Genomic DNA, 21,168 nt, shown 5'->3' on the forward strand with positions numbered 1-21,168 from the left:
AGAGAGAAAATAAATTCAGCCTCCATGTGATTCCAGCTTTGCTGCACCATTGCTGAGTCAGGCTTTTCATTTCTTCAAAGAAATGTTTGCAGTACCTCTTATATTTCACAAGCCAGCAGTGTTTCATAAATTCAAAATAAGAATACACACTTTTTTTTAAAAGATGCAAGAACACACAATAATACTGAATAGTGCTGAGAAAGCACCATCATTTGGTACAATATATTTGATGTATAAGGAAAGACCTTTTCTGAATACAGTCTGGCTAGTTATTATCTTAGTACTTGAGAAAATACACACAAACAAAGACATTATCAAATATAACGATATTGGGAAATCAGAAAACTTTCAAGAAGCTAAACAAAACATTCATAATAAATCTTTTATTACAACTTACTTACAAACCAGATAGACAACTGCTTTCAGGGTTAAATCAGCCCTTTAAAATGCATTAATTGATACTGGACCCATTTGAAAACTCCTAAAATGAAGAAGTTGGGGCAGAGGAGTTGTAAGGAGTTTCTTGGATCCCCTAGAATATTCCCTTGAATTCTCAAACCTGGGTATCCTTATATTCTGACTTCCCAGAAATGCCCAGGTTTTAATGCCTTGTTGCTGTAAGGAGAGGAAGGCCTTGGAAATCCAAAGGCATCCTCGTGGAATCACTGTATAAGTGACTCACTCAAAGTACATAGAATTTTATTTCCTATAATCAATATACATTTAGTATCTAGCATTAAGTATACCTTCTTTTTTAAAAAAAAAAAGAAAAAGACTTTATTTTTAGGTTCACAGCAAATTGAAGCAGAAAATGCAGAGATTTTCTTATATACCTTCTGCTTTCACACATGAATAGCCTCCCCACTGATCAACATCCCCACTGAGAGTGGTAGATTGTTTACAACTGATAAACCTACATTGACAAGTCACAATCACCCAAAGTCTATAGTTTGCACTATAGTTCACTCTAGGACTTGTACATTCTATGGGTTTGGACAAACATATGTATGTATATGTATATGTATATGTATATGTATATGTATATGTATATGTATCCACCATCACAGCATCATACAGAGTATTTCCACGGCATTAAAAGTTCTCTGTGCTCTGCCTATTGATCCTTAGCCCTCCCACTCCCCGCCCCCAACCTCTGGTAACAACTGATCTTTTTAGTGTCTTTATTGTTTTGCCTTTTCCAGAACATCATATAGTTGGAACAGTGCAGTGCATAGCCATTTCAGATTGGCTTCTTTCACTCCAGTATTCTGGCCTGGACTTCCATGGGGCCTATGGGATGTCTATGGGGTCACAAAGAGTAGGATACAACTGAGCAACTTTAAAGTCACTCAGTCATGTCTGACTCTTTGTGATCCCACGGACTATACAGTCCATGGAATTCTCCAGGCCAGAATACTGGAGTGGGTAGCCGTTCCCTTCTCCAGGGGATCTTCCCAACCCAGGGATCGAACCCAGGTCTCCCGCATCGCAGGCAGATTCTTTACCACTGAGCCACCAGGGAAGCACATGTCTTGCACTTAGTTATATACAGTTAAGTTTTCTCCATGTATTTTCATGAATTAATAGCTCATTTCTTTTTAGCACCAAATAATATTCCATTGTTTGGATTTCGATGTATCACAGTTTATCCATTCACCTACTGAAGGATAATAATATAATTCTAATCACAAACAGTGCAAATAATATGGAAATAGGATGGAATATATAAACTTTCAGAGTTTCAGAGTCTAAGAGCTAAATCATATTAAACCAGAAAACTATGAAGAGATAGGTTTAAATATTGGCTCTATTACTTATGAGCTATGTGTTTTTGCACAAAACATTTATCCTCCATGAGCCTTTGTTTCCTCAATTATAAGGATAACAATACATACCACTAAAGTGCTATGAGGAAAGGGTAAAATGCAGTGCATAAAAACTCACAGCGAGATGTACAACAAGATGCATGTAAATGTAACTGATGGTTGAATCTGAATCTGAATGGAATCTGAATCTGAATTGAATATGAAGCCAGAGGTGTCCAGTTCTTGAAGGCAAGGACACGTGGCTTCCAATTTCCTCACAGCCCTCATGCCACCCCATATCCCTGGAGTCACATTCAGAGAATGGGGCTTTTCAATTCATCTGACTGATCTTTCCTTTAGAAGATCTCAAAATTTTTGGACATAACTGCATTCTCAGAAAGCAAAGAACCACACATTTTCTTTGAAAGCACCAGTTTCCAAACATAAAGGGGTTTAGTTATTTTGTACTAAGGAAGACAAGCTTTATTAAACTGAAATCTTATGTTGAAGCATAGTGTCTCAGTAAAATTTGGGTGTACATGATAATGAAGGCTTGTGAGTTTGGGACGAGATAAAGTCTGGCCTCCAGCCAGCTTGTCTTCTCTCCAATGACCAACCTGCTCCATATTCCCCTAAATCCCCACAGATAACGCCCAGAAATCCCTAGGTTTGTTTGAAAACTTGTGTTCTTAAAGAGACAAACACGCCTTTCCATTCTACGGTAGGAGAATTGCCAGGAATATTCTGCCACAGCACTCATGACTGTGATCTTATTCTTTCATCAACCAGATGAAAATGCATAAAATCCTGGGAAAATCAGGACATTAAAAACCAATAGGACCACTGTCCGTCGAGGAGTCACAACCAGAAATCTGCCCCCTTATTTTATTTCAAATTCTTGTGATCTTTAATACTATCTTGGGTCACTTAATTTAAAAAGGCTCAAAGTGGGATTTATTTTAACCTGACTTGGTATTTTAACCTGACTAAGCCCATCCTTAGTATTGGTTTGGTGGTGAGTGACATAAATGGAGGTCACATAGGGTATTTCTGATTTGAGCATAAGAGAGCAAAAGTGGATGGGAATGTAAGTTGGTACTCTCACTATGGAAAACAGTGTGAGGTTCCTCAGAGAAAAAACCTAAAAACAGAGTTGTCATATGATCCAGTAATCCCACTCCTGGGGGAAAAAAAAAACTATAAAATATATAGGAATCTTATCTTTGAAAAGATATAGGCATCCACTATGTTCATAGCAGTGCTATTCATAATAGCCACAACATCAGTTCAGTTGCTCAGTTGTGTCTGACTCTGCAACCCCATGGACCGCAGCACACCAGGCTTCCCTGTCCATCACCAACTCCCAGAGTTTACTCAAACTCATGTCCATTGAGTCAGTGATGCCATGCAATCATCTCATCCTCTGTCACCCCCTTCTCCTCCTGCCCTCAATCTTTCCCAGCATCAGGGTCTTTTCAAATAAATCAGTTCTTCGCATCAGGTGGCCAAAGTATCAGAGCTTCAGCTTCAACATCAGTCCTTCCAATTAATATTGAGGACTGATTTCCTTTAGGGTTGATTGGTTTGATCTCCTTGCAGTCCAAAGGACTCTCAAGCATCTTCTCCAACACCACAGTTCAAAAGCATCAATTCTTCAGTGCTCAGCTTTCTTTATGGTCCAGCTCTCACATCCATACATGACTACTGGAAGCACCCTAAATGACCACTGACAGATGAATGGATAAGGAAGGAGTGAAATAATGCCATTTGCAACAACATGGATGGAACCAGAGACTATCATACTGAGTGAAGTAAATAACACAGAGAAAGACGAATATATGATATCACTTATATGTGGAATGAAAACTATGACAGAAACAAACTTATCTATGAAACAGAAACAGACTCACAGACATAGGGAACAGAGTTGTGATTTTCACAACTCTGGGGGAGGGATGAATTGGGAGTTTAAGATTAGCAGATACAAACTGTTATATATAGAATGGATTAAAAAAATAATGTCCTACTGTATATAGCACAGGGAACAATATTCAGTACCCTGTGATAAAGTAGAATGGAAAAGAATATGAAAAAATAATGTATTTATGCATAGATGAATCATTTTGCTGTATAGCAGAAATTAACACAAGATTGTAAATCAACTATACTTCAATTTAAAAAAAAGAGAGAGCAAAACTGCCAGATTGAATATTTTGTAGGTTTAAATTCATCTAATGGTTAGCAGCTAGCTGCAGACATCTTCCAGAAGACTATAAAGATAGAGTCGACTCTTTTGAGTCTATATTGAGCCAAGCAGGCACAGTGACATGAGGGTATTATAGATGAGGCCTTGCCCTGGGGTTGAGTTTACTTCAATCTCCCAAGTGGAAGGAATAAAGAAAGTACTATGCTTTAATTTGGGGGTTATTTATACACCTTCGTAATTACAGATGTGAAATCAATGTCTTTTGTAAAAAAAAGTTCGAGCTGAAACTATAGTTTTAAGAATCTGGATAATAGCTTTCCAGTAGCTATTTGTATTTCTCTTCAGATTGACTTTCTCTACTTACAGAAATGTGCTCCACACTGATTAATCTAAGATTATGACATTTCAGGAAAGAGAAAGACCCTCTTTACTTGGTTGGAAGCAGACAGAAGATATCTGCATGAATCCTCTGTAGGCCCCCCAAATTTTCCCCAGCTCGACACATAATAGCCAAACCCTTTTAACTATTGAGTAAAAGTGACTACAAAGCATTTGTCGATATAAGCTCTTCTTTCAAATAATACATATTACTATTTTCAGTCATAAGTTCATTTCCATGCAAACCCTATTTATAAAAGGCAAGTGTTAATAACACACAGGCTGCAATATTTACTACACAGAATGCTATCCGTTAATAGAGCTTGCTTCACTCTCTTCTAAAATGGTCCTTTTCAAATCAGTGAGTGGCTCTAATCTAATAAATGAGGTCAGTCTGAATTTTTTACGCTCTCTCTCTTTATGCTCTTTTCCATCTTAGCTTGAACTAAAGAGATTTATTTAATCCTAGGCTTTGTATTTGCTCTTGGAGAGACACAAGAAAGATTTCCTGAAAGAATCATGTTTTCCTAGTTATGAACTGGAGAGAAACAGGATGTGTGGGGTTGGGAGACACCGAGCAGGCTAACTTGGAAACAGAACCTGCTGCTCAACCTTTTGGCAGAAGTTTGGGAAGGGCCAATATTCTGGTCTGAATGGGTGGCTGAGTTTCGTAAATATCCACGATGTTGTGTGATTAGCCACAGAAAAGAGAAACTGTGAGTCACAGCAACGTGAGCAAATTAAAACAAACAAATAAATGAAAAACCCCCCAAAACCAAAACTGTGATTCAGTGCCACAGGCAGGGATAAAAGGCTGTGCTGTTGCCAATGGCCACAAATAACACTCCAACATTTGCGGAAAAGTGTAGGAATTCACAGAATAGCACTTGGATTCAAGATGAAAGACGCACATCAGACTACCTTTCCTCCTCTTGTGTCTTATTGAAAAGGAAGAAAAGTTGCTTGTTTTTTAAATGGACCTATAACAGGGTTAGCAAGAAAGGAATCAAGCAGAAGAACAGAAAGGCTGAAGGAAACAGCAAGAAAGAAAGCAAATATGGCCAAATGAACATATTTGAATGAAAGTAGGGAAAACAACACTGTAAAACTAGTGCTCAGTAAAAACTTCAAGATATAAGTCAACTAATGAAGCTGGGAAGAAACTCTGTGGGGTTCCTGGGGCCAAATCCTTCCTGTGTCTGCCCAATCCCCCACCCACCCCCAGTCACCCATCCGTCCCCACCCACTGCCTGCATACCTTGTAGGGAATGGACTTCATTAAGTCTTCTTGGCTGACGCTGTCTGCTTTGTATCCACTTAGTCCTCCTAAGTGAACAATGCAAAGAAATACAGGAAAACAATAGAGGGGGAAAGACTAAAGATCTCTTCAAGAAAATTAGAGATACCAAGGGACATTTCATGCAAAGATGGGCACAATAAAGAACGGAAATGGCATGGACCTTACAGAAGCAGAAGATATTAAGAAGAGGTGGCAAGAATACACAGAAGAACTATACAAAAAAGATCTTCATGACCCAGATAACCATGATGATGTGATCACTCACCTAGAGCCAGACATCCTGGAGTACAAAGTCAAATGGGCATTAGGAAGCATCATTATGAACAAAGCTAGTGGAGGTGACAAAATCCCAGCTGAGCGACTTCAAATCCTAAAAGATTGTCAACTACAAATTGGCACTTGAGAAGAACATTGCCAATGACTGAACAACAAAGGTATTTGCCATCTGTCTCTATGGAGCTTGAACCCCATGCTGTTGACCTTCAACAACCTCTAAGGGAATTCAGGTTGGAGTAAGGCACTCTCTTCACCAGGGAATCTAGTGGGACAGGTCTTTAGATAGTTGAATGTTTTTAGGAATAGATTTTATGATCTCAGTCCTTGCATCTCCTCATATCTAGAGAGCACTAAATCCATTCAGAAGATATTAAGAAAGAAAAGGTGGCAAGAATACACAGCAGAGCTATTAAAAAAAAAAAAGTCTTAATGACCCGATAAAGACTAGGGTGTGATCACTCACCTAGAGCTAGACATCCTGAAGTACAAAGTCAAGTGGGCCTTAGGAAGCATCACTATGAATAAAGGTAAAAGAGGTGATGGGATCCCAGCTGAGCTATTTCAAATCTTGAAAGATGATGCTGTGAAAGTGCTGCACTCAACACGCCAGCAAATTTGGAAAATTCAGCAGTGGCCACAAGACTGGAAACAGTCAGTTTTCATTCCAATCCCAAAGAAAGGCAGTGCAAAAGAAGGTTCAAACTACCACACAATTGCACTCACTTCACACTCTAGCAAAGTGGTGCTCAAAATTCTCCAAGTGAGGCCCCAAAGGTATGTGAACTGAGAACTCCCAGATGTACAAGCTGGATTTAGAAAAGGCAGAGGAACCAGACATCAAATTGCCAACATCCGTTGGATCATAGAAAAAGCAAAGGAGTTACAGAAAAGCATCTATTTCTGCTTCATTGACTATGCCAAAGCCTTTGACTGTGTGGATCACAACAAACTGTGGAAAATTCCTGAAGAGGTGGGAATACCAGACCACTTTACCTGCCTCTTGAGAAATCTGTATGCATGTCAGGAAGCAATAGTTAGAACCAGACATGGAACAATGGACTGGTTCCAAATTGGAAAAGGAATACATCAAGGCTTCCTTGTCATCATCAAGGCTTATATTGTCACTGTGCTTATTTAACTTATATGCAGAGTACATCATGAGAAATGCCGGGCTGGAAGAGAAGATTGCTGGGATAAATATCAATGACCTCAGATATGCAAATGACACCACCCTTATGGCAGAAAGCAAAGAACTAAAGAGCCTCTTGATGAAAGTGAAAGAGGAGAGTGGAAAAGTTGGCTTAAAACTCAACATTCAAAAAAATGAAGATCATGGCATCCAGTCCCATCACATCATGGCAAATAGATGGGGAAACATTAGAAATAGTGACACACTTTATTTTCTTGGGCTCCAAAATCACTGCAGATGGTGATTGCAGCCATGAAATTAAAAGACACTTGCTCCTTGGAAGAAAAACTATGACCAACATAGACAGCATACTAAAAAGCGGAGATATTACTTTGCCAACAAAGGTTGATATAGTCAAAGCTATGGTTTTTCCAGTAGTCATGTATGGATGTGAGAGTTGGACCATAAAGAAAACTGAATGCTGAAGAACTGATGCTTTTGAACTGTGGTGTTGGAGAAGACTCTTGAGAGTCCCTTGGACTGCAAGGAGATCAAACCAGTCAATCCTAAAGGAAATCAATCCTGATTAATCACTGGAAGGATTGATGTTGAAGCTGAAGCTCCAATCCCTTGCCTACCTGATGCAAAGAACTGACTCATTGTCAAAGACCTTGGTGCTGAGAAGACTGAAGTCAGGAGGAGAAGGGGACGACAGAGGATGAGATGGTTGGATGGCATCACCAACTCAATGGACACAAATTTGAGAAAGCTCCGGGCGTGGGTTATGGACAGGGAAGCCTGGTGTGCTGCAGTCCAAGAGGTCGTAAAGAGTCAGACACAACTGAGTGACTGAACTGAACTAAACTGAATTCAATCTTTTCATGGTGACATCAGATCCTCATGACTAGCAAAAAACCTTTTGTAAAATGAGAGCTTAATGGTATTGAATTCCCCCTTCACCAAAACCTTATATATTGACCTTCCCCACCTACCACTTTGGAGCAGTCTCTCAAAGCTATCTGAGGTGCTACCTCCCAGGCTGCAGTCCTCATTTTGCCCCAAATAAAACTTAACTTGCAACTCTCAACCTCTGCATCTTTTTAGTCAACATGATGATGCTATTAATTTGTGTGACTTGCAAAGAGTCGGACAAGACTGAGTGACTGAACTGAACGGAACTCAATATACCAGTAAATTTGGAAAACTCAGCAGTGGCCACAGGACTGAAAAAGGTCAGTTTTCATTCCAATCCCAAATAAAGGTAATGCCAAAGAATTCTCATACTACTTCACAATTGCACTCATTTCACGTGTTAGCAAGCTCATGATCAAAATCCTCCAAGCTAATCTTCAATGGCATGTGAACCAAGAACTTCCAGATGTGCAAGCTGGATTTAGAAAAGGCAGAGGAACCAGAGATCAAATTGCCAACATTTGTTAGATCATAGAAAAAGAAAGAGAATTCCAGAAAAACATCTACTTCTGCTTCATTGACTATGCTAAAGCCTTTGACTGTATGCATCACAACATATTGTGGAAAAATCTTAAAGAGATGGGAATACCAGACCACCTTACCTGCCTGCTGAGAAACCTGTATGCAGGTCAAGAAGCAACTGTTAGAACCAGACATGGGACAATGGACTGGTTCCAAATTGGGAATGGAATACATCAAGGCAGTATATTGTCACCTTGCTTATTTAACTTCTACTCAGAGTGCATCATGCAAAATGCCAGGCTGGATGGATCACAAGCTGGAATCAGGATTACCAGGAGAAATATCAATAACTTCAGATATGCAGATGACACCACCCTTATGGCAGAAAACGAAGAGTATGTAAATAGGCTCTTGATGAAGGTGAAAGAGGAGAGTGAAAAACTGACTTAAAACTCAACATTCAAAAAATGAAGATCATGGCTCCAGTCCCATCACTTCATGGCACATAGATGGGGAAACAGTGGAAACAGTGGCAGCCTTTATTTTCTTGGGCTCCAAAATCACTGCAGATGGTGACTACAACCATGAAATTAAAAGACACTTGCTCCTTGGGAGAAAAGCTATGACAAACCTAGACATTGCATTAAGAAGCAGAGACACCACTTTGCCAACAAAGTTTCCGTGGAGTCAAAGCTATGATTTTTCCAGTAGTAATGTATGGATGAGAAAGTTGCACCATGAAGAAGGCTAAGCACGGAAAAGATGCTTTTGAACTGTGGTGTTGGAGAAGACTCTTGAGAGTCCCTTGGATGGCAAGGAGATCAAACCAGTCAATCCTAAAGGAAATCAACCCAGATTTCATTGTAAGGACTGAGGCTGAAGCTGAAACTCCAATACTTTGGCCACCTGATGAAAAGAGCCAACTCACTGGAAAAGACCATGATGCTGGGAAAGATTGAAGGCAGGAGGAGAAAGGTATGACAGAGGATGAGATGGTTGGGTGGCATCACTGTTTCAATGGACATGAGTTTGGGTAAGTTCCAGGAAATGGTGAAGGACAGGGAGGCCTGGCATGTTGCAGTCCATGGGGTCACAAAGAGTTGGACATGACTGAAGAGACTGAACTGAACAGAAGCCTTGACCTTCCGAAGGGCAGATTCAAATAGCTGCTAATCAGGGAAGGGATCAGTTCAGTTGCTCAGTTGTGTCCAAATTTTGGCGACTCCATGGACTGCAGCATGCCAGGCTTCCCTGTCCATCACCAACTCCTGAAACTTGCTCAAACTCATGTACATCAGGGAAGGGAGTGGATGAAGAAACAACGGAGGAGCAGTCAAGAAACAGTATTATAGACTTGGGGCAGGGTCCTGGTTTCTCCTCAAGGAATATACATAAGGATATCTTTGAGCTTTTCTGCAGAACCAAGGCCCCACCCTGGGGGAGGATGGCAACTTCAGGCTGAGCACAGGATTCCTAGAGCACCGTCCTGTTACCTCACCAATCAGAAGAAAATCACACACACTACAGCCAGTCCTCATTCCAAATTTTGCTCATAAAAACTTCTTCCCTTTGGGAATTCCCTGGTCGTCCAGTGGTTGGGATTCCATGCTTTCACTGCCAAGGGCCTGGGTTAAATCCCTGGTTGGGGAAGTAAGATCCTACAAGCCACCAGTGTAGCCCAAAAAAAAAAAATTATATATATATAAAACTTCTTCCCGCAAACCATGGCTCACTCTCAGGCCCTGGAAAGAATCATCCTTCTGGAAACATAAGGAGAAGAAGTGGATATTCACTAATCCAGAAAAGGGCCTATATCCTCTAAATATAAGCCCATCTGCCTCTCCTCCAGTCATGGAGAATATGCCTCATCAGACAGCCCACGTTACCCTCTCCAAGAACAGGCTTTGCAGACAGGAAGGTTGAAGGAAAACCAGAAATCAAAAAATAATGCAAAACCAGGAATCACCAATATTTTGATGTACAACATCACCAAGCATAACAAATAGAAGCACTTGCATCTTGAGAAAATAACAGCAAACAGAATAAGCCTTTGAGATGAGTGCAAATAATATTCTTAAAGACATAAAAGTGAGTATGACATCCATAAAGCAAATCCAGTCTAAATCTTGGAGGCTAAAACTGGTTACTGACTTAGCATACCTGAGACTAAAACAGTCTCTTGATTGAGAGGAACAAGATTCAGCTGAGGGATGGGTTACTCTATGAAAAACAGAGGAATGAGTGAAAGTCGAGGTGCATGCAGAATCTTGAGACTACTTGCCCTGTTCCCAACTGGATCTCAGAATGTTTTCAGTAATGTTTTACTCCGCAGACAAAAAACTAGGCGAGCCTCTGGGAAATGAGAACAGCCCCAAAGAACAGACCTAGGAATTGAACTGTCTGATCAATATCACTAAAATACCCCATTCTTAAAAGAACATAGAACTAGGGATCAATATATATCTGAGGAAAGCCTAATAGGAAAGAGCAAAGCCATATCCAGAATGAATAAAGTTGGGAGAAACAGTCTGTTTTAAAGAAAACTTAAAAAAAAAATACTGCCATAAATATTCTTGCAGAAATAACAAAATGTTACATCCATAAAATAAGATTAGGATGCTTTAATAAGGAGTTCCAGAGCAAAAAGGCATATATTAAAAATTGCATATATGATGGATAAACATCAAAACTCGGGAAACAAAGATGATTCTAAAAACTTTCAGCGGGTAAAAACAATTGTGTACAAAGTAATAATAATAGTAATCAAAACTGCATCAGCTTTCTCAAAGGCAAGAGTGGAAACTTAAAGAGAATAAAGAAATGCCTTCAAAAATTCTGCAAGAAATGGATTCCAACTCAGGATTCATTTCCAATCTAGCTAATAATCAACTAAGTATGAGGATAGAATGAAGATGTTTTCAGAAATGTAAGGTGTCAAAATGTGTATTCAGTGCATGGTGTACTGTTTCTCAAGAAGCTACTGGATGAGGTATTCCTCCAGAATGAATATGTGAAACAAGTCAGTGAGATCCTAGAATAGGAAACTGAACCTACGTGAGGTGAGGAAATTCCCAAAGTGATGGTGAGAGGAGACCTAGCTAGGCAACAAGCCTGGGAAGACGTAGGTCCAAATTAGAGAAGTTCAGAAATTTCCAGTAAAGAATTCTCCAAAGAGACAAAATTGATAGTATACCACATGGACACAAATCTATGTAGAAAGGATATTTAAATAATTTTCAAAAAGTTTGAGCTTAAATTAAGGATAAATGTATTTTAAAAACTAAAATGGAAAAGGAATGAATAAGTCCAGTGAGAGCAAAAAGATGTGCAATATTTTTAAATAAAGTTAACATGGGCATAATCATAAAAATATAAAATTGATCAAAACAAAATTGTGCTTAAGTTCATCAGAAAGACAGGAGGAATGGAAGACTGCATGCAGAATTAATGAAAGAATAATGAATCTTCAATTTCCATGATAAAAGATTAATAGATAATTCCCCAAACAAAAAACAAGAAGTGGCAGTAAAACATGTTACTTAATAAGATTTTTAGAACTACTTGATTTTCAATCAACAGCAACAATTTGGAGGAAATCATGAACTACTTTTAAAAAATAATAATTTTTTAAAGACTCACACCTAAAAAAAAAAAAAAAAGACTCACACCTACCTACAAAGAAATGAGAAATAACCTGGCAACACTGGTTACTAGAGTACCAAGTTGCAACATCTCCAAAGGTCAGGAAAAATAATTTTCAACCTAGAATTTTATACCTATATGAGTTATCAAATTTGATAAGAATAAAAAGTTTTCAACTGTATATACAGATTCAGAAAACTTACATTCAGATATCTCATATGAAAACTTCAGGACCTCCTTAGTGGCAAAGTGGGTAAGAATCTACCTGCCAATAGAGAGGACATGGGTTGGATCCCTGGTTTGGGAAGATCCCACCTGCCAAAGAGCAATGAAGCCCATGTGCCACAACTACTGAAGCCCATGTGCCTAGAGACTGTGCTCCACAACAAGAGAAGCCACTGCACTGAGAAGCTTGCTGCACTGCAGTGAAGAGTAGCCTCCACTCAACACAACCAGAGAAAACCCTCATAAAGCAACAAAGACCCAGCACAGCCAAAAGTAAATAAATAAGAAAACTTTAGCAAAACAAGAAAGAATACGACATGAGATCTAAGAAATCATGGCAACTGAGTATTTCTTAAAAGATGAAAAGAAAACTGAAGATGCAAATCCATTTTTCTTTGGCAACTTGGGTATTCTTTTCCCAGTAGTTAAGAGTTCATGAAATCAGGAACAAGACAAGGGTGCCCACTCTCACCACTACTATTCAACATAGTGTTGGAAGTTTTGGCCACAGCAATCAGAGCAGAAAAAGAAGTAAAAGGAATCCAGATAGGAAAAGAAGTGAAACTCTCGCTGTTTGCAGATGACATGATCCTCTACATAGAAAACCCTAAAGACTCTTCCAGAAAATTACTAGAGCTAATCAATGAATATAGTAAAGTTGCAGGATATAAAATTAACACACAGAAATCCCTTGCATTCCTATATACTAACAATGAAAAAACAGAAAGAGAAATTAAGGAAACAATACCATTCACCATTGCAACAAAAAGAATAAAATACTTAGGAGTATATCTACCTAAAGAAACAAAAGACCTATACATAGAAAACTATAAAACACTGATGAAAGAAATCAAAGAGGACACAAACAGATGGAGAAACATACCGTGTTCATGGATTGGAAGAATCAATATTGTCAAAATGGCTATTCTACCCAAAGCAATCTATAGATTCAATGCAATCCCTATCAAGCTACCAATGGTATTTTTCACAGAACTAGAACAAATAATTTCATAGTTTGTATGGAAATACAAAAAACCTCGAATAGCCAAAGTAATCTTGAGAAAGAAGAATGGAACTGGAGGAATCAACCTGCCTGACTTCAGACTCTACTACAAAGCCACAGTCATCAAGACAGTATGCTACTGGCACAAAGACAGAAATATAGATCAATGGAACAGAATAGAAAGCCCAGAGATAAATCCATGAACCTATGGACACCTTATCTTTGACAAAGGAGGCAAGGATATACAATGGAAAAAAAGACAACCTCTTTAAAAAGTGGTGCTGGGAAACTGGTCAACCACTTGTAAAAGAATGAAACTAGAACACTTTCTAACACCATACACAAAAATAAACTCAAAATGGATTAAAGATCTAAATGTAAGACCAGAAACTATAAAACTCCTAGAGGAGAACATAGGCAAAACACTCTCCGACATAAATCACAGCAAGATCCTCTATGACCCACCTCCCAGAATATTGGAAATAAAAGCAAAACTAAACAAATGGGACCTAATGAAACTTAAAAGCTTTTGCACAACAAAGGAAACTATAAGTAAGGTGAAAAGACAGCCCTCAGATTGGGAGAAAATAATAGCAAATGAAGAAACAGACAAAGGATTAATCTCAAAAATATACAAGCAACTCCTGAAGCTCAATTCCAGAAAAATAAATGACCCAATCAAAAATGGGCCAAAGAACTAAACAGACATTTCTCCAAAGAAGACATACAGATGGCTAACAAACACATGAAAAGATGCTCAACATCACTCATTATTAAGAGAAATGCAAATCAAAACCACAATGAGGTACCATTACACGCCAGTCAGGATGGCTGCTATCCAAAAGTCTACAAGCAATAAATGCTGGAGAGGGTGTGGAGAAAAGGGAACCCTCTTACACTGTTGGTGGGAATGCAAACTAGTACAGCCACTATGGAAAACAGTGTGGAGATTTCTTAAAAAACTGGAAATAGAACTGCCATATGACCCAGCAATCCCACTTCTGGGCATACACACTGAGGAAACCAGATCTGAAAGAGACACGTGCACCCCAATGTTCATCGCAGCACTGTTTATAATAGCCAGGACATGGAAGCAACCTAGATGCCCATCAGCAGACGAATGGATAAGGAAGCTGTGGTACATATACACCATGGAATATTACTCAGCCATTAAAAAGAATTCATTTGAATCAGTTCTAATGAGATGGATGAAACTGGAGCCCATTATACAGAGTGAAGTAAACCAGAAAGATAAAGAACATTACAGTATACTAACACATATATATGGAATTTAGAAAGATGGTAATGATAACCCTATATGCAAAACAGAAAAAGAGACACAGATGTACAGAACAGACTTTTGGACTCTGTGGGAGAAGGCGAGGGTGGATGTTTTGAGAGAACAGCATCAAAACATGTATATTATCTATAGTGAAACAGATCACCAGCCCAGGTTGGATGCATGAGACAAGTGCTCGGGCCTGGTGCACTGGGAAGACCCAGAGGAATCGGGTGGAGAGGGAGGTGGGAGGGGTGATCGGGATGGGGAATACATGTAACTCCATGGCTGATTCATGTCAATGTATGACAAAACCCACTGCAATGTTGTAAAGTAATTAGCCTCCAACTAATATAAATAAATGAAAAAATAAATAAATTTAAAAAAAAAAAGAGTTCAGAGACACAGCTTTTGTTTTTCTAGAGCAAAAAGAAAACTTGGCAGTAAAGCATATTTTAATATTGTAAATGTTATTTTTATTTGAGTTTAAGATTTTAGGTCAATCTGTAGATAAATCAGGGAACGCTGATTTCTAGCTACCAATTGTTTTGTAAATGTTATAAACTTTCATTATAAAAAATAAGAATAAAGGATTTTGAAAGCAGAAAATTGAGGGGATTATGGCTGAGGTACATATATACTAACTTCGTCATATTCCATAGTTGAGAATTAAAAGGTGCCATCCAAATTGTGAATTATGAGCTATGAATCATAATATCTTATTTAAATTGTAAATGATAGAACCAAAAGATATAAGCAAAAGTATAAAATATAAAAAATAAGTATATAAAAATAATAAATATAAAATAAATATATAAAATATAAAACAAAAGTAGTCAAAAGTAGCACTAGTATTCTCTTTGAGAAAGAGAATTAGTGGTAGGGAGAGATAGCAAGTATTGACATTATTTTTCATCTTATATTTTTTTTCTTTATGCTTTGAATATTTTTACTGTGTTGCTATGGTCTGAATGTTTGTATCCCCTCCAAAATTCATGTGTTGAAATCCAACCCTCAGAGGGGTTATTTATTATTATTATTAGGAAGTGAGGTCTTTAGGAGGTGAATATGTCATGAGGGTGGAGCCCTCATGAATGGGATTAGTGCTCTTACAAAAGAGATCCCACAGAGCTCCCTAGCCCTTCAGCCACCTGAGGACATAGTGAGAAGCCTGCAACCCAAAAAGGGCTCTCACCAGACCATAATCTCACCCTGACCTTGAACTTCTAGCTTCCAGAACTGTGAGAAATTAATTTGTTTTTTATAAGCTACACTGGTTGTTACAGCAGTCTGAATAGACCATGACGTGCCTAAATAAAATTTTAACTTTTATAAAAGACTAGCTTAAAATGAGAAAAGATGAAGATGGGTGCTCACCACAGAGAATTGAAAGTATCTTCTCCAATAGGCAGTAACGTGTCTGTACAACGGGACCCTGGAGGATGTCAGAAGGACAGAGGGGAGTTTAAGACACACATGAAAAGAAGTCCAAAATGTGATGACAGTGACAGTGTTTTTCATTCATTTACTCAATCAGTATTAGTCAAGGGACTCTGATGGGCCTAGAATTGTGCTAAGTACCATGTGAGTGTACATTGGAGAATAACAGTTCTTATGGGACTGACAGTCTGGTAGGGAAGATAAACTTAGAAATAAATGTACAGGGGCTTCTCTGGTGGTCCAGTGATTAAGAATCCACCTTTCAATGCACAGGACATGGGTTCAGTACCTGACTGAGGAAGTAAAATCCCACATGCCATGAGGCAACTAGGCCCATGCACCACAACTAGAGAAAGCCCATGTACCACAGTGAAGAGACTGTGCAGACAAAATAATAATAATAATTTAAAAATTAAAAAATGAAGGAAATGTACAGTTACATTAGTTTTGTATAAAGACTGAGTCCTAAGCAAAAGGCCTCTCAGTTGCAGAGAGTAAATATGTAATATGATCAGTTTTGTGTTAAAATATCATATAAATACAAAAGTATACGTTTAGATGTGAATTTATGCATAAAAAGCCTGGGAAGATGTACACCAAAAGGTCAGACTAGGGAGCAGTAGGTGGAGGAGGGAAAATAGTCTCATTATGCACTTCCTTATAATTTAAACATCAAAAATAACACAAATTCATGGTTAAAATAAGCAGAACTCCATCAAGAAAAGTGGACAATTGAGCAATATGCTATTCATTGCTTTTGAAAGAAAAAAATTAAAACATTCTTCCCATGGATAGAAAGTTGCTAGCATTATTCTTCTACCAAAAAGAAGAATGCTATTATTTAGCCAGCAGTGCTTTCTGGAGCATTCATTTAGAGTCCTTTAAGAATAGTGAATTTCTTGGGCATTGACACTTTTGTAGCATAAGCCTCATGCTTCAATTAAGATAAGGATTTTTGTGGGCCAACTCAGTATTTGGCAAGTCTTTAAGTCTTTAAACTCTAATCATTCAATTCACTTGGATTCAAAAACTTTTGACAAGAGTCTGTGTGACTAGACTTTGCTAGGACCCAAGGGTCACAAAGATGTGTTAGACAGGAAGACAGCCCAAAGGAAATTCACAGAGGTAGCTCAGTGTTTGTACAAGGATAGCACCACCCTCTTGGGAGTCCTGAGTTGCTCTCATATTAGCCTGTAGTTCTCATCTCATTTCCGTATCAAATTCTTTGATTAATTTTCAATGTAACCAGGAATTCTGTGACTCTTCTGGTTAATAAAGGTTTTATGTGGCCTTGGAGACAAAAAGCATAGTTGGTTACTATGCTTTTTTCTGGCCAGTGATATCGACAACTGAAATTAGAATTGCACTGTGTCCAGGGCCTGGAGGTAACCAGGAATAATGACTCTATCTCCTTAAGGCTTCCTTTTGCCCTGATGTGAAGGCAGCAGCGAATAGATTTCTACCAGGTGACTCTGAGCAGGTTAATTTCGCCTATATAGCTCCCTGCCTCTGGAGACCAAAAATATCCAGTAATTCAGTGTTTGTACAGTAAGTCCCTTACAGAGGCATGAGTTCCATTCTGAGAGCACATTTGCAAGTCCAATTGTTTGTTGTTGTTCAGTTGCTAAGTTGTGTCTGGCTCTTTGTGACCCCACGGACTGCAGCACGCCAGGCTTCCTAGTCCTTCACTACACCCCAGAGTTTACTCAGACTCGTGTCCATTGAGCCAGTGATGCCATCTAACCACCTCATCCTCTGCTGCCCCCTTCTCTTTTTGCCTTCATAAGTCCAACACGGTTACCCTAAGTATACCTAATTAACACAATCGGCTATATAGTACTGTGTGGTGATAGGTTTATAATACTTTTCCTACAAATAATACATACATAGAAAACAAACACACACACACAAAAATAAAGAAAACATTTTTAATCTTACAGTACAGTACCTTAAAAAGTGTAGTAGTAAGTACAATAGCTGGCATCCAGGGGCTGACATGCATGTTCGCATCTTTGAAAGTTCACAACTTGAAGGTTCATAAGCAGGGGACCTACTCTACCTTTTTACAGTCCTCGGTGTACCATTTACTAGTTTACCATTTACTAGTGTACCAGTTACTAGTTTACCATTTACTAGTGTACCATTTACTAGTTTCTCTGTTTACATGTCTCTCTTCCCCTTCTGGAATGTGAGTTCCACGAGGGCAGGGGATCTGTCTTACTGTTTTTGGTCTTCCCAGAACAGTACAAAATTTCTGGAAATAAACATTTGACTAAGAAGTATTTAATGAATCTAACAAATAAATTACTTAGTGGACAGTTTTGATATGAAATATTTCTTGTTTCCATATACATTCATGCTCATCTCCCCAAATTACTGAATCTTTGACTCAGTATTTTAAGAGCATCTATGAGAATCTAGCCCTGATTATAGTTGCGACATGGACTGATTCCTCTTTATGTTCCAGACCAGACACATCTTAAGTGTGTCTGTGTGTGTGTTTATTTATGTATTGTTATTTTATCTTCATGACAGTCCATTAGTCAGATACCATTTTATCAGCACTATACAGAAGAAGAAGGCCTATAAGTAATATGTCCCATGTGAAGACACAGCTCATAAAGGGTAAACACAGTATTTTAAACTATACTCTTCTATTTTAGAACCCATATTTAGATACTGCATTGTTCAGAAGATGGACTTCCCTGGACTGTAAGAGAAAAATAGTAAAGAAATGTATGAATCTCACAAAGTGGTAGAGACAGGCAACACCTTTTAGAAAGGTGTGGCTATAACTAAAATGCTAGTCTTTGGGTGTGGCAGAAGTTTATTCTATATAAATATTATATCTATATAGTATATAGATATAATAGATTTATATCCACATAATAGTTATATTTATCTATATAAATAAATAGAATTTATTTTATTCTACCCAGGTAGATTAAGAAGTAACATGGAAAAAGAAACACAGATGTATAGAACAGTCTTTTGGACTCTGTGGCAGAAGGTGAGGGTGGTATGATTTGAGAGAATAGCACTGAAACATGTATATTATCATATGTGAAATAGATCACCAGTCCAGGTTCAATGCATGAGACAGGGTGCTCAGGGCTGGTGCACTGGGATGACCCTGAGGGACGGGATGGGGAGGGAGGTGGGAGGGGGCTTCAGGATGGGGAACACATGTACAGCCATGGAGGATTCATGTCAATGTATGGCAAAACCACTATAATATTGTAAAGTAATTAGCCTCCAATTAAAATAAATAAATTTTAAAAAAAGAATTAACATGGAATTCCCTTGCTTCAATAAGAATACTGAACTTGAAAAATTATTCCATTATGTTTCTCAAGCAGCATTTAGTCACCTATCACTTATTTACATTGTGGGAATAATTACAACTCATTTTGTAACTTGTACAAATATGCATAATGAACTATTTACAATATTTAGACCTATGATTATACCATGTAATTATAACATAATTTTTTTTACAAGTGTTGATAAAATTAATTTTGGGGGTTTGTTTCTTTTTTAAATAATGCCTTTTAAAAAAATCCCAAAGTTTAATTATCAGTATTTTCCTTTCTTTCTAATATTTTTTAGGGAACTCCTTCCCCTTGCCATGGAATTGTTTTTAAAGCTTCAGAAAGGCCTAATTTTACATCTTGTTTCTGCCACTCTACTTGTGTGACAATGGACATGTTTCAGAGCTTTAGCTATCTGCATGTAAAGCAGGATAAAAGAGTCCTAACTTGCCAGGTTCTTTGAGAAGACAAAGTATATGAAACTCCTCACATGGGGTCTGGAATTTAGAAACAGTTATGAAGATGATGATAACAATGACACCAACAACCTCTACTGAATGATTATCTTTGCCAGGTACTTCTCTGAGCACTTCATATGAATAAACTAAATTACTCAATGAAAAGTAGTGGGCAGTTGTCCCTGTAACAGTAGTATTTCGTTTGAGGACTGTATTCCATGTCACCATTTCCCTATGGGAAACACAGCGATGGGAGGTTTTAAAAATTGTTGCAGGGTCTTCCCTCATGGTCCAATGGCTAAGATTCACAGTGCAGGGCGGCCAGGTTGATCCCTGGTCAGGGAATTAGATCCCATATGCCACAACTAAGATTCCGTGCCTGCTAAGTCACTTCAGTCATGTCTGACTCTGTGCAACCCTATGGACTATAGCCCACCAGGCTCCTCTGTCCATGGGATTCTCCAGGAAAGAATACTGGAGTGGGTTGCCATGTCCTTCTCCAGGGGATCTTCCTGATCCAGGGATCAAACCGACATCTCTTAGATCTCCCGCATTGGCAGGTCAGTTCTTTACCATAGCACCACCCGGGAAGCTAAAAGATCCTGAATGTGGCAACTAAAGATCTTACATGCCACAACAAAGATCAAAGATCCTGAGTGCCGCAACTAAGACCTGGCACGGTTCAATAAGTAAATAAAATTTTAAAAAGTCATCGCAATTCCTTGGTATTTATCCAAATGAATTGAAAACTTAGGTTGATATAAAATCTATGCATGAGTGTTTAAAGCAACTCTTTCAAAACTGCCAGAGCTTGGGAGCAAACAAGATGTTCTTCAATGGGCGAATGGATAAACAAACTGAGGTATACCAATGTAATAAAATATTTTCGGCAATTAAAAAAAGTTATCAAGACATGTAGGAACCTGCAATGCATATTGCTAAGTGAAAGAAGCCAATCTGCAAAGGGTACGAAATGTATGATTCCAACTCCCTGACATTCTGAAAAGGCAAAACTATGGATACAGTAAAGGGATCAGTGATTGCTAAAGGTTCAGGAGGAGAGAGTGAGGGAAGGATGAATAGATAGAACACAAGGGATTTTTAAGACGTAAAACTACAGTTGACCCTTGACCAACATGAGCTTGAACTGCACAAGTCCATTTATATGTAGATTTTTTTCCCATAATAAATACTACAGTACTGCAGGATCAGAGGTTGGTTAAATCCTTGAGATGTGGAACTGCAAATACAGAGGAACCACATATACAGAGGGCTGACTTGT

The sequence above is a fragment of the Cervus canadensis genome, chromosome 20 (assembly GCF_019320065.1).
Source record: "Cervus canadensis isolate Bull #8, Minnesota chromosome 20, ASM1932006v1, whole genome shotgun sequence".
Lineage (NCBI taxonomy): Eukaryota > Metazoa > Chordata > Mammalia > Artiodactyla > Cervidae > Cervus > Cervus canadensis.